This window comes from Protopterus annectens, chromosome 3.part1, assembly GCF_019279795.1.
Source record: "Protopterus annectens isolate FY-2018-M chromosome 3.part1, PAN1.0, whole genome shotgun sequence".
NCBI lineage: Eukaryota > Metazoa > Chordata > Ceratodontiformes > Protopteridae > Protopterus > Protopterus annectens.
This window is the reverse complement of record NC_056732.1, coordinates 1,237,155,105-1,237,174,182: the sequence shown is the minus strand read 5'-3', so window position 1 is coordinate 1,237,174,182 and position 19,078 is coordinate 1,237,155,105. Positions and strand designations below refer to the sequence as shown.

General features: G+C 40.3%; 1 protein-coding gene across 1 annotated transcript in view; it reads right to left on the bottom strand.

Moving 5' to 3' along the window:
• Window positions 1-19,078, bottom strand: part of IGHMBP2 (immunoglobulin mu DNA binding protein 2) — a 751,785-nt gene that overhangs the window by 387,308 nt on the left and 345,399 nt on the right. The window lies entirely within an intron of this gene.

The following is a 19,078-nucleotide window of genomic DNA, read 5'->3' as shown; positions in this document are numbered from 1 at the left end:
AAGGTACTGGTTATTGGAGGTGTAAATCCTTAATCAAAATGATTCAATAGCATATGGTTTATGACTGCAAGGTTGTACAACCTTCTGGGGGAATGTTTTCTGCAAGCAGTGTGGACAGACACATTCATATTAATTAAACTTTTAGTGTTGTTTAATACTTACTACAAACCTATGATCACAATACCACCCCACAGAAAGCACCGTCTGTTTTAGATACCAAGGAAAATAGTTTGATCCCTCCCTTAACTTCTCCCTCCATCTTAACTACACAAGGAAATCTTAACTACACAAGGAAAAAGGTCAATTCCTTTCTATTTTGGGACAATAAAATCTACTTCTTTTTTACTAAAACCTCTAAGACACCCAAAGGCAAAGGTATTCTGCTCTCCCAACCTAAATATGCCCCCCATAGCCACAGCACCAAAAACAAACCCACATACATTCAAAGAACAATCAAACATGAAAACTGAAAAAAGGAAAATGGCTCCCTGTTCAACAAGTGGTTGACCTTCTCCCATGATCCCCAAATATTCAAACTTATAGTCAACCAAATCTTCTCTCCCCAGTAGCTAAATTAATTAGAAACAACCACTCTGCACCTTCACTGCAACCCCAAAACTAAACTCCACTGTACAGATCATTACTTCTCTATATTATTTTCACACTTCTGGCAGAGTATCCCAACGCAAATAAAAGATACTTCATATTACCAAAAATTTAGGATATTAAACTAATGAAACACTATGCTCACCTAACCTGAGCAATATCACTCTCCCTTTCTCTCATTAATACAATTCTTACTGTCTCTCATAGCAGATTCTGTTCCACCAATTTATATTTCTCACTCACATAATCTTTTAATATTACTTCTCCTTCCATCTACTCATAAACTCTAAAAGCCTTCATTCAACCCAACTATTTCATCATTCCCACTTAGACAACATGTAGCTTTAATTGAGACAACACGTAGCTTTAATTATGAAAACGATATCTAATTTTCTATAGATTTATCTTGACTTATTTTCAGTATGAATATTATAATTGTTCATACTCTTAACATTTTCAATTAGTTGATAATGGCATTTTACAGATGTGCACTTTCATTTTACTCTTGATTTCCCTCACTAAATGTAATTCTGACTTTCTTTGTATTCCTAAGCTGAGACTGAAATTGGTCACTTGTGATCAGTGCTCTATCCCAGTAAAAACTTTAATAAAATAAATAAAAATAAAGATTGATGACAGCAGTAGAAACCCCAATTTCAGTGCAACTGTTTAAAAGGCAGAGACTAGGAATAATTACAATTTACAATGTTAATTGAAATGGGCCATGTGGGAGGTGGGAACAATGATGCAAAACCTTAACCAGGGATAAGTTTCAATGGCACCATTTACAGGCCTGTCAGCAGTCTCTGTACAGGTAAACAGAACAGTATCCTAATACATAATACAGTACAGAAGGACAGACTCTCAGATCAGTTGGAGAGAAAGTGTTGCAGTCAAGAGAGGCAGTACTCTCATTAGCCTATCCACGACAGGCTGATAACATGTAGGTAATATACCTTCATGAAGTGACCACATCCTGTGGACTCTTGGAGTACAAAAAATATGTGCAAACTATTACATTAGGTGGCTGCAGACTGCAACATACCCAATCCTGACTCTATAAATCACTTTGGCAATCCTAGGACAATACATTTGAATACCACATCAACAGGCTAATTCATTGATTCCAAGAAGCTCTTATATCTGCATCTGTCAAAAATTATTCCCTCAGGAAGTTGCCAATTACAGCTGGCACTCAGACTGGTGTTGTTTTTCTTACAAATGTGCTGCTAATCGGCTACTTCCTGTGTTAGAACATTTGACTCCTTAAGCCTTCATCTGCCTACTGTTGACTTAGTATTTCACTAATTAGTAATTCACTTACCAAACATACACTGGGAGAACTGGGAAACTGGGAGAGGCTCCTCAGTGGTACCGAACTGTATGCCTAGTAACTACCTATGAACCTATGAATGCATTAAATGTGGGTATTGAAACAGTTACTTAGCACTAACCAAGTTATCAGTGTACACAGGAGGACTCTGAACACAGGCAGGTCTAGCAAACACCTCAGAAAGCTATATAGCTAGCAGCCAGCAATAAGAATTTGTTCAGCTAAAACATTTGAACGTTCCTCCAAACTATCTCAGAATATGTCTTGGGCACACTACAAAAATGACACCTCCAGAGCTATACTGCAGATGCTAAAAAAAAAAAAAAGATCCTATTGCAGAACACAGCAAACAAGGCAAGTATCTCAGACCATGCATAGATGTAATCAAAACAGGCACCACTCTCACTGGATCATCCAACACAGGTTACAACGCATCAGTATTAGTAGTTGGATTTATCTGTAAAAGCAGATCAGACTCCTTGGCAGTTGTGTGGTGTGTACAGTTAGTCCACTCCCAAGCAGCTGCAAGGTCCATGTCCATTCAAAAACATTTCTCATGAAGCTGTCAGCCATCTGTCTTCCAATAACAATTTTGGAATATTCAGTAATACTGCAGAACTACATAAAAATGTGAGAAACAAGAGACTGAAATAATTGAAATATACTTCTTACACACACCTTCAGTATTAGAACATTATCTTGTATGTTTATATTAGAAGTGTTACCGTTATATTCAGACAATCAGTAAACCTTTTTGTTAGAAAGAAGAAAGTACAGTTGTGAAAGTCCTACTTACCTGTAACAGAAGATGTTCGAATTCCTCACTGCCTCAGTGGCATTTTGGGTTGTCTCCAAGGTAAGACAATAATGGCCAGCTTTAAAAAGCACAAACTCCCACTCCCCTCCTTCTCTCTCTTCCTGTGACAGCTGATTGGCATATCTTGAGAATGATGCTTTCAGTTGTCACAGGAAGCAAGTGTTTGGGCTTTTTTGCTTCCACAAAGAAAGACAGGAAAGTACCTGAAGCCAGAATCATCTAGCAAGAGCAAATTCATAGCCAATAACAATACCATACAAAAAACAAATCCAACAGCAACAGAATTAAAGAGGTCGAAACCTTCTTCAGCTTTGCACAATCTGGAGGGATGGCAGGTGGGTGCTGCTACTGAGGTAGTCAGGAATTTGAACATCTACTGTTACAGATAAGCAGTAATGCAACTGTACTATGTTCATCATTCCCACTGCCTCAGAGACTTTTTTGGTACATTCCTAAAGCTTACTCTACCTGGGAGGTGGAAGGATAAAGATCCATGAGCTCCTGGAAAATGGTCCTACCACAACCTGCTGTTGACCTTGAAAAGGAATCCAGTTTGTAGTGCTTTTTGAAGGTATGAACAGAGCACTAGGTTGCTGTCTCTAGAATGCTTCTAGATCCCCCCCCCCATTTATAATATACCATCAAAGAGGATAAGGTTCTAGCTGAGTGAGCCTTAGCCTTGTCTGGAAGAGATTTATCATGGTGGGAGTAACAGAAAACAAAAACAAAGGACAACCATCATGCAAAAGTTTGCTAAGAGATAGGTTTATCTTTCTTAATCCCCCCCCATATAAAAACCAAACAGGAATTCAGCATTCCAAAAGGTCTTTGTTCTTTCAAGGTAGTACCCGAGCTGCCGGTGTGCATCCAAGGCATGTAAAATCTTTTCCCCTGTTTTTTTTGAATCAAGATATAACACTGGGAGTTTGATGGCATGGTGAAAAGTAAATTCTGAAACATTTAAGGCATGAATGATGGATTAGTGAGTAATATAACCATGTACTTGTGAAAAATCATATACGGGTGGTCCACTATGAGAGCTTGCAACTCAGATGCTCACCTTGCAGAAACTGAGCAATGAATAAAACAGTCTTCCAAGTAATGCACCATAAATCAGCCTGAGAAGCAGGTTCAAAATGAGGCAAGATCAATTTTTAAAGAAAAAAGCTGCAATACTAGGGAGGAGGAATTTGCTTTTGAGGGGGTCTTACATGTAATACTGCCTTAAAAAACTGTTTCACCACAAAAAGAGATGAAAGAGGGAGATCCATGGGCAGACAAACTGAGATGACCGCAACATGCGCTTTGACAGAAGTATATGACAAACTATCTCTAAGTAGCTCACAGAAATAAATCAAAATGAAAGGGATCAAAACCCTTTCAGGACCTCTGTTCTTGGCTAACACCACCCAAAAAACCTCTTCCACTTATAAATGCAAGATTTTCTGGTAGCAGGTTTTCTAGCCTTCTTAAATGTCTATTGCACATCCTTATGAAACAAGTGCCTAAAATATATCAAAACAGAATCCTCCAGGCTTGTCAGTTGCAACTGCTTTAATATGGGGTGTACCACACACCCCTGACATTGTGTGAGCAGATCCAGTCTGTGAAGAAGCTTGTGGTAATTGCCCTTGGCCAATTCTTTTAAAAGAGAGAGCCAAATTTGCCAGAGCAAAAAGGGGTTACCTTAGTGGTCTATGGAAGTTCTTTCTGAATCTTTAACAGTACCTTGAGAATCACTGGAAAGGGTGGGAATGCATACAGGAACATTCCTGACCATTGGAATGAGACAGCATTTGTCTTCCAAGCATAACTGCAAGGATCTGAAGAAGTCTGTTTATCTGTGCAGATGAAACGCGCTTAATACTACACCGGGTTTATTGTTTCATTTACTTGTTGTGGTTTGCAGCGGTCCTGCTGCATTGCCGTGTTTGCTGTTTATTCATCTTGGTTTTACATTGGTGCTGCTCCTTTGGCGTTTTTGTTTATTCAGCAGTTTACTTTTCGTTTTCAAATGACTGCAAGCATGTCTTGAATATAATTTCTTCAGTTGTCTTTACAATGGAGTCAAACAGATCTACTTGAGGTGTTTTCCAGATCTGGACCAAGTCCTGGAAGAACTCTACATGGAGCTTACATTTGTACGGGTCTGTCAAGGATCTGCTTAGCAGGTTTGTCACTGCATTTTTCTCTGATGGAGTTTATGAGGTGTGAAGAGTCAGCGAATGCTGTAGAGCCAGCACCTAGGCCATCATTGCCAAATGACAGAGGGTATAACCTTGTACCCCCTTGCTTGTACAGGTACCACATCACAGTGGTATCGTCTGCGACCACTAGAAGAGGATTTGGAGTCCATAAGTGGTAAAGACTTTTTAAGGTATGAACCACTACCAACATTTCTTTTACATGTATATGCTTTGGCGTGTCCTGAAGACTGAAACAACTAAAGTCCCACGCAAGTAAAGATGAGTGCAGAGGCCAAAAAGCAGAACAATACAGTAGTACAAAACAGCCAGCACTCAAAATCAGCTTCCGACTAGACTTTAATATAAAGTCAAAACAAAATGGTCCACATATATATAGGAATAACAAACAGCATACCGGTTTCGGCTATGCAGCCTTCATCAGTGCATAAAATCTTCCATCATTTACTGAGTTTAAATACCATTCAATAAGCCAATTATGGCCACAATCAACTCTTACAACTGCTCATTAAGCCCTTGTGTAAATAATGCCCCAATCTAATAATCCACATTTGTTCTTTTTGGTTTAATAGTGCATGTCATCCCGCTTTACTATTAGTTTTAAAATCAACCCTATCAATAATAGTAAACATAAAACGTGCAGAAACATCTTTTAAATATGTTTATACAAAGCATTAGTAGCTTTGGCACATCTTATATCACTCAAATGTTCAGACATTCTTAACTTCAAAGGGCGCAAAGTTTGTCCCACATAAAATGCTGAGCAGGAGTATGTCACTAAATACACTACTCAATCTGTACTGCAGTTCCCGTATACCAAAATATCAAAAACTTTAGAACTATTCCTAGAACTAAAGTGTTTATCTTTAATCACAAATTTGAAAAATGACAATGTCCACATGGAAAACAACCCACTAACTTGTGGCTATCCAACTTAATCTAATGTTTATTTCCGCTCCTAGAATAAATCTTTTTGTAATGATTAAATCAATGAAACTGTGAACGGATAAGTTACTGGGCAACAGAAGAAGTGGACTTAATAGTTATTTTTGTTTTAGGAGGCTGTATCAATGCTTTTTCCATTTGAATGGTCATGACACTTGAAATATCTGTTGGGACATGCTGCTTTTGAACCATGGACTATTTAAGATATACGGTATTGTTTTTTGGATAAGATGTACTTTTAATTGACAAATGTATAATATATTGCCTACATACTTTATGCAAACAACTGTCTATTGATGACAAATATCTGTTTTTTATTTTTGGTTGATAGTATGAAGCTCTGTCAATTATATTTTATGTACATTGGCATTTGATTTATAGGCTATGACTGAATGTGATTACATTTGGTAACGGGTGTGTGTGAAAGCACAAGTTACATTTTTTTATAGACCTTTATTTCAATTTTGGGTGAAATAATTGGGTCGGGTTGTTATAAATTGTAATGGTAAGGGGCAACAATCACTAAAATTCTTTTTGGAAGTAACAGGATATATCACGTTGTATTTGGTAACTACTGAATATATATAACATAGCTGAATGATTTTATAGACCTTTATTTCACTTTAAGGTGAAATAATTGGGTCAGATTGTTACCAAATACTTAAAACATGAGACCAAATATTATCGTGTGTGTATATTATTTTTTGGGGAAATTAACCACTTCTTAATAGTAGTCGATTTGTTGTATACTGGTGACAGATATTGTACTGTATTATTAACAGCCTTTTCCAGTCAACTTTTAAGTAATAGTTTTTTTTGATCCTGGCGATATTTTGGGATCAAACAATTAGGTCGGAAATCTATTTAATGGGCTAGGTCTACTGAATGTGTGGAGTAGAATCACCATAATATTATTACACATTTATATTTATCTGTTCACTATACATATTGGGCTGTCCATTTGAACCAGTGATTGCCTACTATTTTTGTGGGGTAAAACCAGTGGAATTTTGTTGCTATTACACAGACTGGCAAATATATAGATATTTGTTTGGAGGTATATATTAATAGATTGGTTTAATAATCCTCTGTATTAACATCTGTTCATAATTAGTGGAAAGTTGGCATATTAAAAGCGTGGGGAACTGTTTATTGATATATAGTGTACATTCAGTTATTCATTTATTACTATTTTTTTGGTGTTGTGGTCAGTGAACTGTGATTATTATGGATCTAATACAACTTCTGGAAGGCCTATCAGCCAACAAAGACAATTTCAATGTATTTGATCTAGCTAATAATAGGGCTGTTTAGTCTTCTCAAAAAGAGACAGATAAAGAGTCATGTGTGGATAGTTTCAATCATTTGTTAATGGCCATGAAAGTGCTTAGGGCACATGTATGGCATTTTAAACTTTTTAAGGCTTATTGTATCAAAAAGTTTACCCCTAGGGGTTTAAGAGTCAGAATACAACCATTTGTCAAGGGGATGGATGATTTGTTACTTCAAGAATGGACGGAAGCCCAACAAGTGGCTCCATTTTCATTTGTAAAAATGTTGATGTCCTTCTATGAAAGAAAAATGACCACTCTTTCTAAAAATACCATTGAGTTATATGATATGGCTAAACCATTTGTACATGAGGTGGTGTACACTTAAACTGCAATATTATCAAAACAATATTGCTTGAAAAAGATTTGAAATTGCGTATGATTAGAAAATTTGCTAGAGACGTCAAAGATTACTCTGGGGGGGAACCATCTGATTAAAAAAGAACTGTACAGTTTGTTGACAATAAAAATACTAATGTAGGTCCACACAAAAGTAAGAGAAAAAGGTCAATTTTAAAGAAAACCCATTATGTCTCGTCCGATACATCAATGGATGAATTGTCATCTACTACAGATATTGACATACCAACACCTTTACAATCTTCTGTGACTAAGACAGCTAGTACTAGTGCCTCTTTAAAAGAATTAGAAGGAATGGACATAAACATAAATACAGGGGTAACAAGTATGGATACAATATTACAGATGATGATGCAGAAATAAATGAGTATCAGAATGTCCATAATATTTCATCTTTTAAGTTATCAAGTGTAGAAAGTGAATTACTTAATAAAGAATTAGGTTTTATACCAAATTACTTGGTGCCTGCACATATTTTTGCCCATGATGTGTTATCTTTTTGTTGTACTTTGAATCTAAAATTGTTTTTTGACTAAAAATCTAGCTTTGATCCTGTTCCAGATGGTTTTAGATTTAGAACTTCTACCTTCATGCTGCCTATGGACAAGAATGTTGCTATCTTTCAAAGTTTAGTTTTGAAGGATCTACATTTTTTATATAATGAGAATAAGAACTCATATAATAACAATTTGTCTAAGTTACAACGACAGGCTTTGCTTAGGTTGAGTAAGAATAAAAATATTGTGATTAACAAAGCAGATAAAGGGGGTGCTGTTGTGGTTAGTAATTAGGATATGTATTATCAGGAGGCTATGAGACAGTTATCGGATCACTGATTTTACTCACAGATGCACCTAGACCCTACATTGAAGTTTAAGAATGATATTGATGAGTTCCTACAAACTGCATTAGAAGAAGGCATTATATCTAGAGATGTAGTATACCATCTTACGGTACCAGATCCAGGTAAACAAATATTTTACATGCTACCCAAGATTCATAAGAGTTTGGTTAACCCCCCCTGTGTAGATCCATTGTGTCTGGTAAAGGATATTTAACTGAACCACTTTCTGCGTTTTTGACCAAGTATCTTAAGCCACTATTAATATATGTACGATCTTGTATTCATGATACAACAGAATTTTTAAATATAGTGGAAGATATGCAAATTGAAGATGGTTGGTTATTATGTACCTTGGATGTTTCTGTGCTTCATACGAACATTTCTCATTGGGCTGGGCTTATGGCTCTAGAGTTTTGGTTGAACAGGGCAGGTATATACCCCCTGGTTGTGTTTAACGGAACATGTTCTCACAAAAATGTGTTTTATTTTGGGAATCAATGTTATTTACAGCTGAAGGGGACAGCTACGGGTGCCTCTTTTGCGCCAATATGTGCAGACCTTTTTATGGGGTATGTTGAGGAAGAACTAATTTATAATGATTCCCATAATTTATTTTTGGACTCCATGAATATTTGGCACATATACTTAGATGATTGCTGATTGGTTTGGAGGTCTGACCCAACTTATTTAAAAGAATTTGTGGAATACTTTAATGAAAATAAATGGGGGATTCATTTCATGGTTGACTTTCACACTAAATCTATTCAGTTTTTGGACGTGACAGTCACAGTAAGACAAGACGGTACTTTACAAAGTTCTGTTTATATGAAATACCCAAAATTTAATACATTATTACATGCCACCAGCTGTCACCCTAAACATATGATTAATAACATCCTGAAATCCCAGTTTTTGAGGCTCAAAATGATACATTCATCTACTTCTGATTTAAGGTTACATGAACAGGATTTGGTTTGGAGGTTTTCTGAGAAGGGCTATCCCATGAAGATTATTTATCAAGCTTGTAATTCTACTGAAGAATTTTCTAGGCCTTTGTTGTTACAATATTCAACTAAGAGACAGTTGGTCCAACAACCTGTACAATTTATTACTAGCTTTAGGGATAATACCACTTTCTTTAAAGACCTGATATTTAAATATTGGATATTTTGTTGATGGAAGATAAACTTAAAGGATATTGTATCTTGTAAATGTTTATTCTCTTACAGGAAAGGAAAGTCGATGGCAGGTTGGTTTAATTATTACAAAAATATTTATTCTAGCAGTGGAAATAAACATCAGCTTAAGTTGGATGGGCACAAGTTAGTGGGTTGTTTTCCATGTGGACATTGTCATTTTTGCAAATTTGTGAATAAAGTTGAACACTTAGTTCTAGGAATACTTACAAAGTCTTTGATATTTTGGTATATGGGAACTGCATTACAGACTGGGTAGTGTATAAAGCATCTATATTACAGCGTTGAATGCTTAGTTTGTCGAACGCCAAAATGTTGACACCTAAACTTCGAATGCTCAAAACCGCGACCGGCCAATTATGCAAATTTTTTTCCCCCATGAAAAATTTGCTTGGCCAACAAAAAAAAAAAAAAAACATACTCTAAAACCCTAATCAAGTGGGGGGCTTCGCCTTCCACACTCCCTGAAGTGGGGCACTGTGCCCCACACCCCCCCCCTAACTAGATATACCAATTCTGAGATCACTCTACATCGGGGAAAAGGACAAATCACTGATGACAGCCAAACAAATTTTTTCCCTGGGAGAAAATTTGCATAACTAGCTGGTCGCAGTTTTGAGCATTCAACATTTAGGTGTCGACGTTTAAGTGATCGACTCAGTAGTAGGAAAGTACAGTTTTGTACCTACCATAAATGTAGATGTCCGATAGGTATGCATCTGCAGTCATAACATATGGGTTGTCCTGCCTCAGGCAGCCCTTCGGTCGGCCGGATTCCAAAGTCTGGGTCTGGCCTCGGCTGATGTCGCACTTTCCCCGACGTCATCGCTTCTGGGGTATAAAGGCATCAGCCGACGCCATTTTCCTCAGTGTTTCTTGCCCCAGATGCCAGGTGCCTTCTAGGAAGGCTAAATTTGGATAAAAGTTGAATGTTCCAAACAGTAGCAAAAAATGATATATACATATATACATATATATACAAACAAATACACCATAACAAATTCCCCCAGCTAGCTGAAAAGGGGTAAGCACCCTAGGAATGTCACAGAGGGGAAGGAGGGTGGGTAATTCTGACTGCAGATGCATACCTATCGGACATCTACATTTATGGTAGGTACAAAACTGTCCTATGTCCTTCAAGGATGCATCTGCAGTCATAACATATGGGTAGAATACCATAGCCAAACTGGGGGAGGAGGTACTAAGATAAGGATGGTGTAGTTAAGATCCCCTGTAAAACTGCAGTTGCAAAGCCTGCTCGGGATCTGGAGTATAAAGGTAGATTATAATGCTTGGAAAATGTATGCACGGAGCTCCAAGTAGCAGCCTCTAAAATGTCCTTGGTAGCCACCCCTCGTAGGAAAGCTGTAGTGGTGGCTGTGGCCCTTGTGGAATGAGGCCTGATATGTTCAGGAGCTGTCTTCCCATGAAAAGAGTAGCAAAAGCGAATGCAATTTCCTATCCATTTTGAAATTGTCTGTTTGGAAATTGCTTTTCCTTGCACCCCAGTTGCATAGGCTACAAAAAGTTGGTCAGTTTTTCTGCTGGCTTTAGTTCTGTCCAGATAGTAGCGTAGTTGTCTGTGTATATCCAAGGTGTGCAAGAGTTTCTCTCCTTTGTTCTGTGGGATAGGGAAGAACGTAGGCAGATGAATGGCTTGGTTCAAGGATACCCTGGATACCACCTTTGGCATGAAAGTTGGATTGGTTCTCAGAGACACTCTATCCTGGTGAAAAATAAGGAAAGGCTGCACTGCCATTAATGCCTGTAGCTCGGATACTCTTCTTGCTGAAGTGATTGCCAGAAGGAAAGCAGTTTTCCAAGATAAAAACTGTAAGTCTGCTGATGCTGCTGGTTCAAAAGGAGGTAGTGTCAATTTTTCCAGCACAAAATTGAGATCCCATGCAGGTAGAGGGGGTCTCCTTGGAGGTTTAACATTTTTGATCCCTCTCAGAAATTGTCTGAGTAGAGGGTGAGAGAAGATAGGAGGATCCATGTTGTATTCTGCTGAAATTGCTGAAGCATGAATCTTAATGGAAGAGTAAGACAGGCCATTGTGGAACAATTCTGCTAAGTATTCTAGGATGTGTGCTAGGTTTGCCACTGTAACATCTGTGGCCTTTGATGTGCTCCAAATGAGGAATCTTTTCCATTTAGCTGAGTACGCCTTCCTTGTGGAGGGTCTGCGAGCCTCCAGGATAATGTCCTTGACCCTCTGAGATAAGACCGTTTGGTTTTAAGCAATTTTCCAGGCAGTTAGTTGCAGAGTTTTCAAGTTTGGATGCAGGGTCTTGAAATTGTTCTGCGTTAGAAGAAGAGGCCATAGGGGTAGAGGCCATGAGTTCGCCTGAGACATGTTTTTCAGTAGCGGATACCAGTGTTGTCTTGGCCAGTCCGGAGCTATTAGTATTACCTTTGGCTGTTCCTCCCTGATCTTCAGAAGAACCTTGTACATCAGTGGGAGTGGTGGGAATGCATACACTATCAGGGCATTCCAGCTGAAAGAGAGAGAGTCCACCCTCCAGGCTTGTGGGTGGTATGTCCTTGAGCAGAATTTCTTCAGTTGATGGTTGAGAGGGGAGGCGAACAGATCTATCTCTGGCAATCCCCATTTCTTTGTTATGAGTTTGAAGATGTCTGGATGCAGCATCCATTCGTGAGCATCCGTGGTAGTCCTGCTTAAGCTGTCTGCTAGTGAATTCTCTTTTCCTGGTAGAAATATGGCCTGCAGCTGGATATTGAGATTCAGGGCTAGGTTCCACAGATCCATTGTCATCCGGCATAGAGGGTAGGAGTGCGTGCCTCCCTGTTTGTTTATGTACCACATGACCATGGTGTTGTCTGTCCTTATCAGCAGATGTCCTTGCTGGAGGAATGGTTTGAATGCCTCGAGTGCAAGCTTCACTGCCAGCATCTCCTTTTGGTTTATGTGCAAGCTTAGCTGTCCTTGAGACCATAAACCTTGGATACATTTGTCCTCCATGTGTGCTCCCCATCCTAGGTCTGAGGCGTCCGTGGTGATGGTCTGCTTTGGGTTTGTTTTTTTGAAAGGCAACCCTCTGTTGGACTGGCAGGCCTGAGCCCACCACAGAAATTCCTTCTGAAGGCATGGAATGATTGGTATCATGGTTTCTAGACTGTGTCTGTGTTGAGACCATACATTCCTTAGGTACCATTGTAATTTTCTCATATGCAGCCTGGCATGTGGGATCAAGATTATGCAGGATGCCATGAATCCCAGGGCCTGCAGGACTTTCCTTGCAGTAAGCTGAGTTTGTCTTGTCAAAGTCATGAAATAATCTGGAAGTTGTTTTTGTTTTTCTTCTGTGAGAAAAGCCATTTGAGTTATTGTGTCCAGATCTGCACCCAAAAAGGTTATCCTTTGGGATGGCACTAGTCTTGACTTTTGGATGTTGACTGTGTATCCCAAGGCCTGTAGCAGGTGTATGACATAGGCCAAATCCTTTATCAATTTTGTCTTGCTGTCCGCTTGTATTAGGCAGTCGTCCAGGCATGGGTAGATTTGAATTCCCTGTAGTCTGCAATGTGCAATTACTGATGCCAGGCATTTCGTGAATACTCTGGGCGCAGTAGATAAGCCAAAGGGCAATGCTGAGAATTGATAATGCTCTGATCCTGCAAGAAATCTGAGGTGTCTTCTGCAATCTGGTCGGATAGGGACGTGCAGGTATGCCTCCTTGAGATCTAGAGTCACCAGCCAAGACTCCTTGCCCAACATGGAAAGAAGTTGCTGTATGGTCAGCATTTTGAATTTTGGTACAATGAGATATGTGTTCAGTGCGGACAAGTTGAGAATAGGTCTCCATTGGTTTTCTTTTCATGGTACAAGGAATAGTCTGGAGTAAAATCCTTGGCCTTGTTCCATAGATGGTACCCTTTCTATTGCTTTCATCTGAAGTAAATTTTTGATTTGTCTTAAAGCCTCTGGCTTCTGATTTGGTGGTAGGTTTGGCAATCCGCTCCTCTTTGGTAGAGTGTGGAAGTGAAACCTGTATCCTTTGTCTATTGTTTGCAATGTCCATGTGTCCTTTGTAATGCAATGCCAGTTTTTTGAAAATAAAGTCAGCTTTTCGCCCAAGGGAGCTTCCAGTTGTTCCCTGGTAGGCGGAATCAGAGTCAGGTCATTGTGTCTGTCCTGTGCTAGTGGTTGTAGTTGCAGCTGTGGCAGTACTCCTCTGGTTGGCAGGCTGCCACTGACGGCCCCTATAGGCACCTTTTGATTGACCTCTGCCTCAAGGGCGTCTATTCCTGCCTCTCTGTGCTCTGGAGGTGTCTGGAAAGGACCAATTCTTGGAAGGCCAGTTTCTACTAAACCTCGGAGGTTGGACCTGTAGAAATTCCTTTACTGTTTGCACAGATTTTGCTTTTTCTTCCACCTTCTTTAGAATCTCCTGTGCAGGGGAGCCAAATAAACTTTGTTTCTCCATTGGAGCATCTAGGAGCTTAGCCTTGACATGGTCTGGCAGGGATTGCTCTTTTAGCCAGGCATGTCTACGAATTACTGCCCCAGTCATAGCTGATCTAAATGAAGCCTCCAGTGCATCATAGCCACATTTTAAAAAATGATTACTGACCTGCTGAGAGTTGTGTACCAAATCCTGAAGGGATTTACGGTCTAAAGGTTCAGGAGAAAAAAGCTTCTTATTCAGCTGATCTAACAAATATTCCTGGTACTGTAGCATGTGGAATTGACAGTTTAAAGCCCTGGCTGAATGAGTAGCAGATGTATAAACCTTTTTACCCCATCTCTCTAATGCTCTAGATTCTCTGTCAGAGGGTAGGGGATTTTTGGCAGTGGTAGCTGCAACACCTTTTGGGCCCTGTGAAATAGTTTCTGGATCTGCAGCATGGGCTTTATATAGGTGGAAGTGAGAATCCGGGACCCTGTAATATCTGTCAGGTTTGGCAGGGGCCGGAGGAAGAGAATCAGGTGCAGAACTAACATCATTATACACATCATCAATTACAGTTAGTACTGGTGGTACGGCTAAGGGCCTATGCTGGGGCAAATGTAAAAAAGTCCTTAGCCTTTTTCTAGAATCAGAAAAATCCTGACCCTGCCATTGAAAATGCTCCCTCATAGAGTGCAAGGTTTCCCCAAAGGAAAATTCTTCAGGAGGGGAGGCAGAAGGGATAGAATCTTCAGCATCTGAATCCTCGTAAGGAGAATAGGCACCTTCCTGATGGTCTGACAAATCAGATCCATCCGTGGAGTAATCAGAGGAGACAGGTTCAGAGGGTTCAGTCCTAGGCCTTTTGTCTGGTGGAGGTTGGGAGGCCCTGTCTGGGTGAGGTTGAGAACCCCTAATCAAGGAAATCAGGTCCTCAGCAAGACTGAGAATCTGAGAACTTGATGAAGGCCTCTGGGAAGTAATTTTGGCAGGTAAAGCCTTAAAAATTTTGGCAGCTTTAGCCCTGGAGAAGGCCTTAATACTCATAGAAGCAGGGGGCCTAGCTGCCCCACGTGCAGGAGTAGAAATGTCCAATAGAATGGTGTCGGACAATTCTTGTGCGCTAGCTTCGGTAGGGATTTCTGAAGCTGACTCAGCCGGGGCCTCTCTGGCCTCGGTTGTCGGAGGTATGTTTTCGGTAGAAGGAAGAACCGAAGACTCGGTTTCAGCCGAAACCGAGACACTTGCGGTGTGCCTAACCGTGGTTTCAGCCGAAACCGCGGGCCGCGAGTGTCAGTCCTTTTCCCTGCGTATTTTGGCCAAATGCATAGTCGGAGTTTCCGACGGCATTTTATATGCAAAGGCGGATCCGAAAAACTCTTCTGCAAACTCCGACCGACGTCTAAGAGTCCGACGGTCGAAGGAGGCACAGGCTAAACAAGCTGATACGTCGTGGTCTGGGCCTAAGCAAGGAAGGCAGTAAGAGTGGAAATCCTTATGAGGTATTTGTTTCCCACAAGTTAAACAATTATTTACTTTGTCTGACATCGGCTGAGGCAAGAAAGAGTCCCCAACGGGGTACTTAGCTTTTTTCGAAGTATTCGGTAGCTGAATCTCTGGATCTGACCGACCAGCACTTGCGAACAGCTTCTGCTTCGGGCACCGCGCGGCAAGAAAGACTGGGGAAAATGGCGTCGGCTGATGCCTTTATACCCCAGAAGCGATGACGTCGGGGAAAGTGCAACATCAGCCGAGGCCAGACCCAGACTTTGGAATCCGGCCGACCGAAGGGCTGCCTGAGGCAGGACAACCCATATGTTATGACTGCAGATGCATCCTTGAAGGACATCTCTATTTAGTGACGTGCTCCTGCTCAGCATTTTATGTGGGGCAAACTTCATGCCCTTTGAAGTTAAGAATGCCTGAACATTTGAGTGATATAAGATGTGCCAAAGCTACTAATGCTTTATATAAACATACTTTAAAAGATGTTTCTGCACGTTTTATGTTTACTATTATTGATAGGGTTGATTTTAAAACTAATAGTAAAGTGGGATGGCATGCACTATTAAACCAAAAAGAACAACTGTGGATTATTAGATTAGGGGTATTACTTACACCAGGGCTTAATGAGCAGTTGCAAGAGTTGACTGTGGCCATAACTGGCTTACTGAATGGTATTTACACTCAGTAAATGATGGAAGATTTTAAGTACTGATGAAGGCTGCATAGCCGAAACCGGTATGCTATTTGTTATTCCTATATATATATCTATATACATATATATATATATATATATATATATACATGTGTGTGTGTGTGTGTGTGGACCATTTTGTTTTGACTTTATATTCTAGTTGGAAGCTGATTTTGAGTGCTGGCTGTTTTGTACTACTGGAATGTCTTGAAGACCCTACAAGCCTTGCACTTGAGCGCCAATGGACACTGCTCCCTTGGACTGGAATCTGAAGAGAAAAGGAGTCCTGGATTCAGAGACAGTTGATCTTTCCACCATTGCAGTTCCTGTTTCACAAATCCCAGTAGCAGTACCTGGGAATCCAAGGGATGAAGGTGCTGAGCCCTACAATTCTTCAAGTACCACTGAATATTTCTCACTTGTGGTCTGGCTAGTAGTATCATGAGGATTACTGATGACATGAGGTCTAGAATTTTGAGGAACTCTCTTGCTGAGGCCAAATTTAGAAGACAGAAATCCAGGAAAATTTTCTGATAAGTCAGAACTTTGTCTTCTGGCTGCAAGGCCATCCTTTTTTCCTGTGTATATCAAACACCCCAGGAAAACAATTGACTGAGAGGGTGCGATGAAGGATTTTTGTAATTTCAATTTGAAACCCAGATAGGAAAGGAGGGTTGCCACCTTATCTAAGGACTCCAAGCACCTGGATACAAAATTTGCACAAATTAGCAATTTGCCTAAATAGAGAAAACGTGTATACCTAGGGTTTTGCTACAGGCAACCACTGCGGCAATATGCTTAATAAACAAATGAGATGCAGTAGATAGCCCAAAGTGTAATGTATAGAAATGACAATATAAGTCAGAAACAGCAAATCTCAACGATTTCCTGAAATCAGCAACAATAGACATATGACAATAAGCATTAGTGAGAGCTAGAGTCACCACAGAACAGTGGTCTAGAGGCAATGCTACGACTGACTGTAAGATGAGCATTTTGAATTTTGAAAGGTGTTTAAAAAGGACAAATCTAGGATGGATCTACAGAAGTGCTCCTTTTTTGTTACCAAAAAGATGCTGGAGTAAAATCCTTTGCCTTTGTGTACTGCAGGCAGTGGTTCTATGACCCTGGTTCTATCATGTGATGGAACACTGAAGGAAACAGCTCTGTTTGGTCTGGTGGGTCTGAGGAATTTCCCCTGAAAGGGGGATGATTTCATATTAACTGCCAAGTATATATTCTCTGAATTATTCTTAGAATACATTTGTCTAAAACTACTTGTGGCCAGGCTGCAAGGTTGAGAGACAGCCTGGGGGAAGAAGGAAGACAGGAAGGGCAGGAGGGGGGCTGGGGTGCTCTGTAACTCAGCTTAGTCATTCCTTTGCAGTGGGTTGATGCTTTTTTGGAAAGGAACTCCTCTTGCTTGGTTTTGAAGAATTATCCTCCTGCCATTTCCTTTTAGATCCCTGACTTTTGTTTCAGATGGGATTTTTGTTTGTTATGCCCCTTAAAGGAAGATACCTTGTTTCGGGAAAAACTTGAGTATGTGAAACATCCTAGATACTCCATTAATTAATTTGCCTCTGTCATCCCACTATTTGAGAATCTGTTTAACATAGGGTCCAAACACCAATTCAGAACTTAAGGGTGCATAAGGGATCCACACTGAAGGTTCATTACCTTTATGAGTCCTGATCAAAGCAGTTTTACATTCTAAATAACTCAATGGTGGAATTGTCCATCTGGTGAGATGTGATGTTTTTTCAACCACCATATAAAACACCTATGTACACTTACCATAAATGTAGATGTTCGAGTGTATTCACTGTTGCAGTCATCACCTGCAGGTTATCCCTGCTGTGGTAGCCCTTGGTCAGCCCGAATACCAGAGTCATTGTTTTTGTGCGCCAGCTGCCATCGCCTGTAGTCTGACATCAGGTCGTCAGTGCTATAAAGTAAGGCAGACAAACATCATTACATCAGTTTTTCTTGCCCTAACCCATCAGAAGCACAAGGGAAACGAGAAGTGTTCCTGGTGGCTAAATGCCACCTTGGGAAGCTTGTGTCCCCTAGGGGAAGATGTTAGTTGGGGGATGGAGGGAGGGAAACCAAGACTGCAACAGTGAATATACTAAAACATCTAAATTTATGGTAAGTGTACACAACTGTACTATGTTCTTCGTGTTTCACTGTTGCAGTTATCACCAGTGGGAGGATTCCGAAAGCTGAGGAAAAGGGTGGAAGGATAGGATGAGTCCTAAGTATGGGACAGGAGGCCCGGCAGAACTGCAGAGGCAAACTCTGCACTACACTTAGAAAAAAGAGGTAGGTGGTACTGTTTTGTTTAAAGGTATGGACAGAGGTCCAGGTGGCCGCTTCCAAGATGTCCCATGTAGGTACTCCTCTGAGGAAGGCAGTGGAAGTGGAGGTTGCTTAGTGGAGTGGGTACAAATAGACTTAAGGATGGGTTTCCCATGTAGTCTGTAATAAAAATGAATACAGTGTGAAATCCATTTGGGAATGATTTGTTTGGAGATGGGCTTCCTCTCTGCCCCTGGGGCAAAGCTTACAAAAAGCTGGTCTGTTTTTCTGAGTGGCTTAGTACGGGCCAGATAGTATCTGAGTTGTCTGTGAACATCTAGTGAGTGTAGAATTCTTTCCCCCTTGTTTTGAGGGTTGAGAAAGAAGGTGGGAAGGTGTATGGCCTGGTTAAGGGTCACATCAGATACCACCTTGGGCATAAAGGAGGGGTTAGTCCTCAGGGAGACTCTGTCTGCATGGAAAATTATGAAGGGCTTGACAGCCATGTGAGCTTGAAATTCTGAGACCCTTC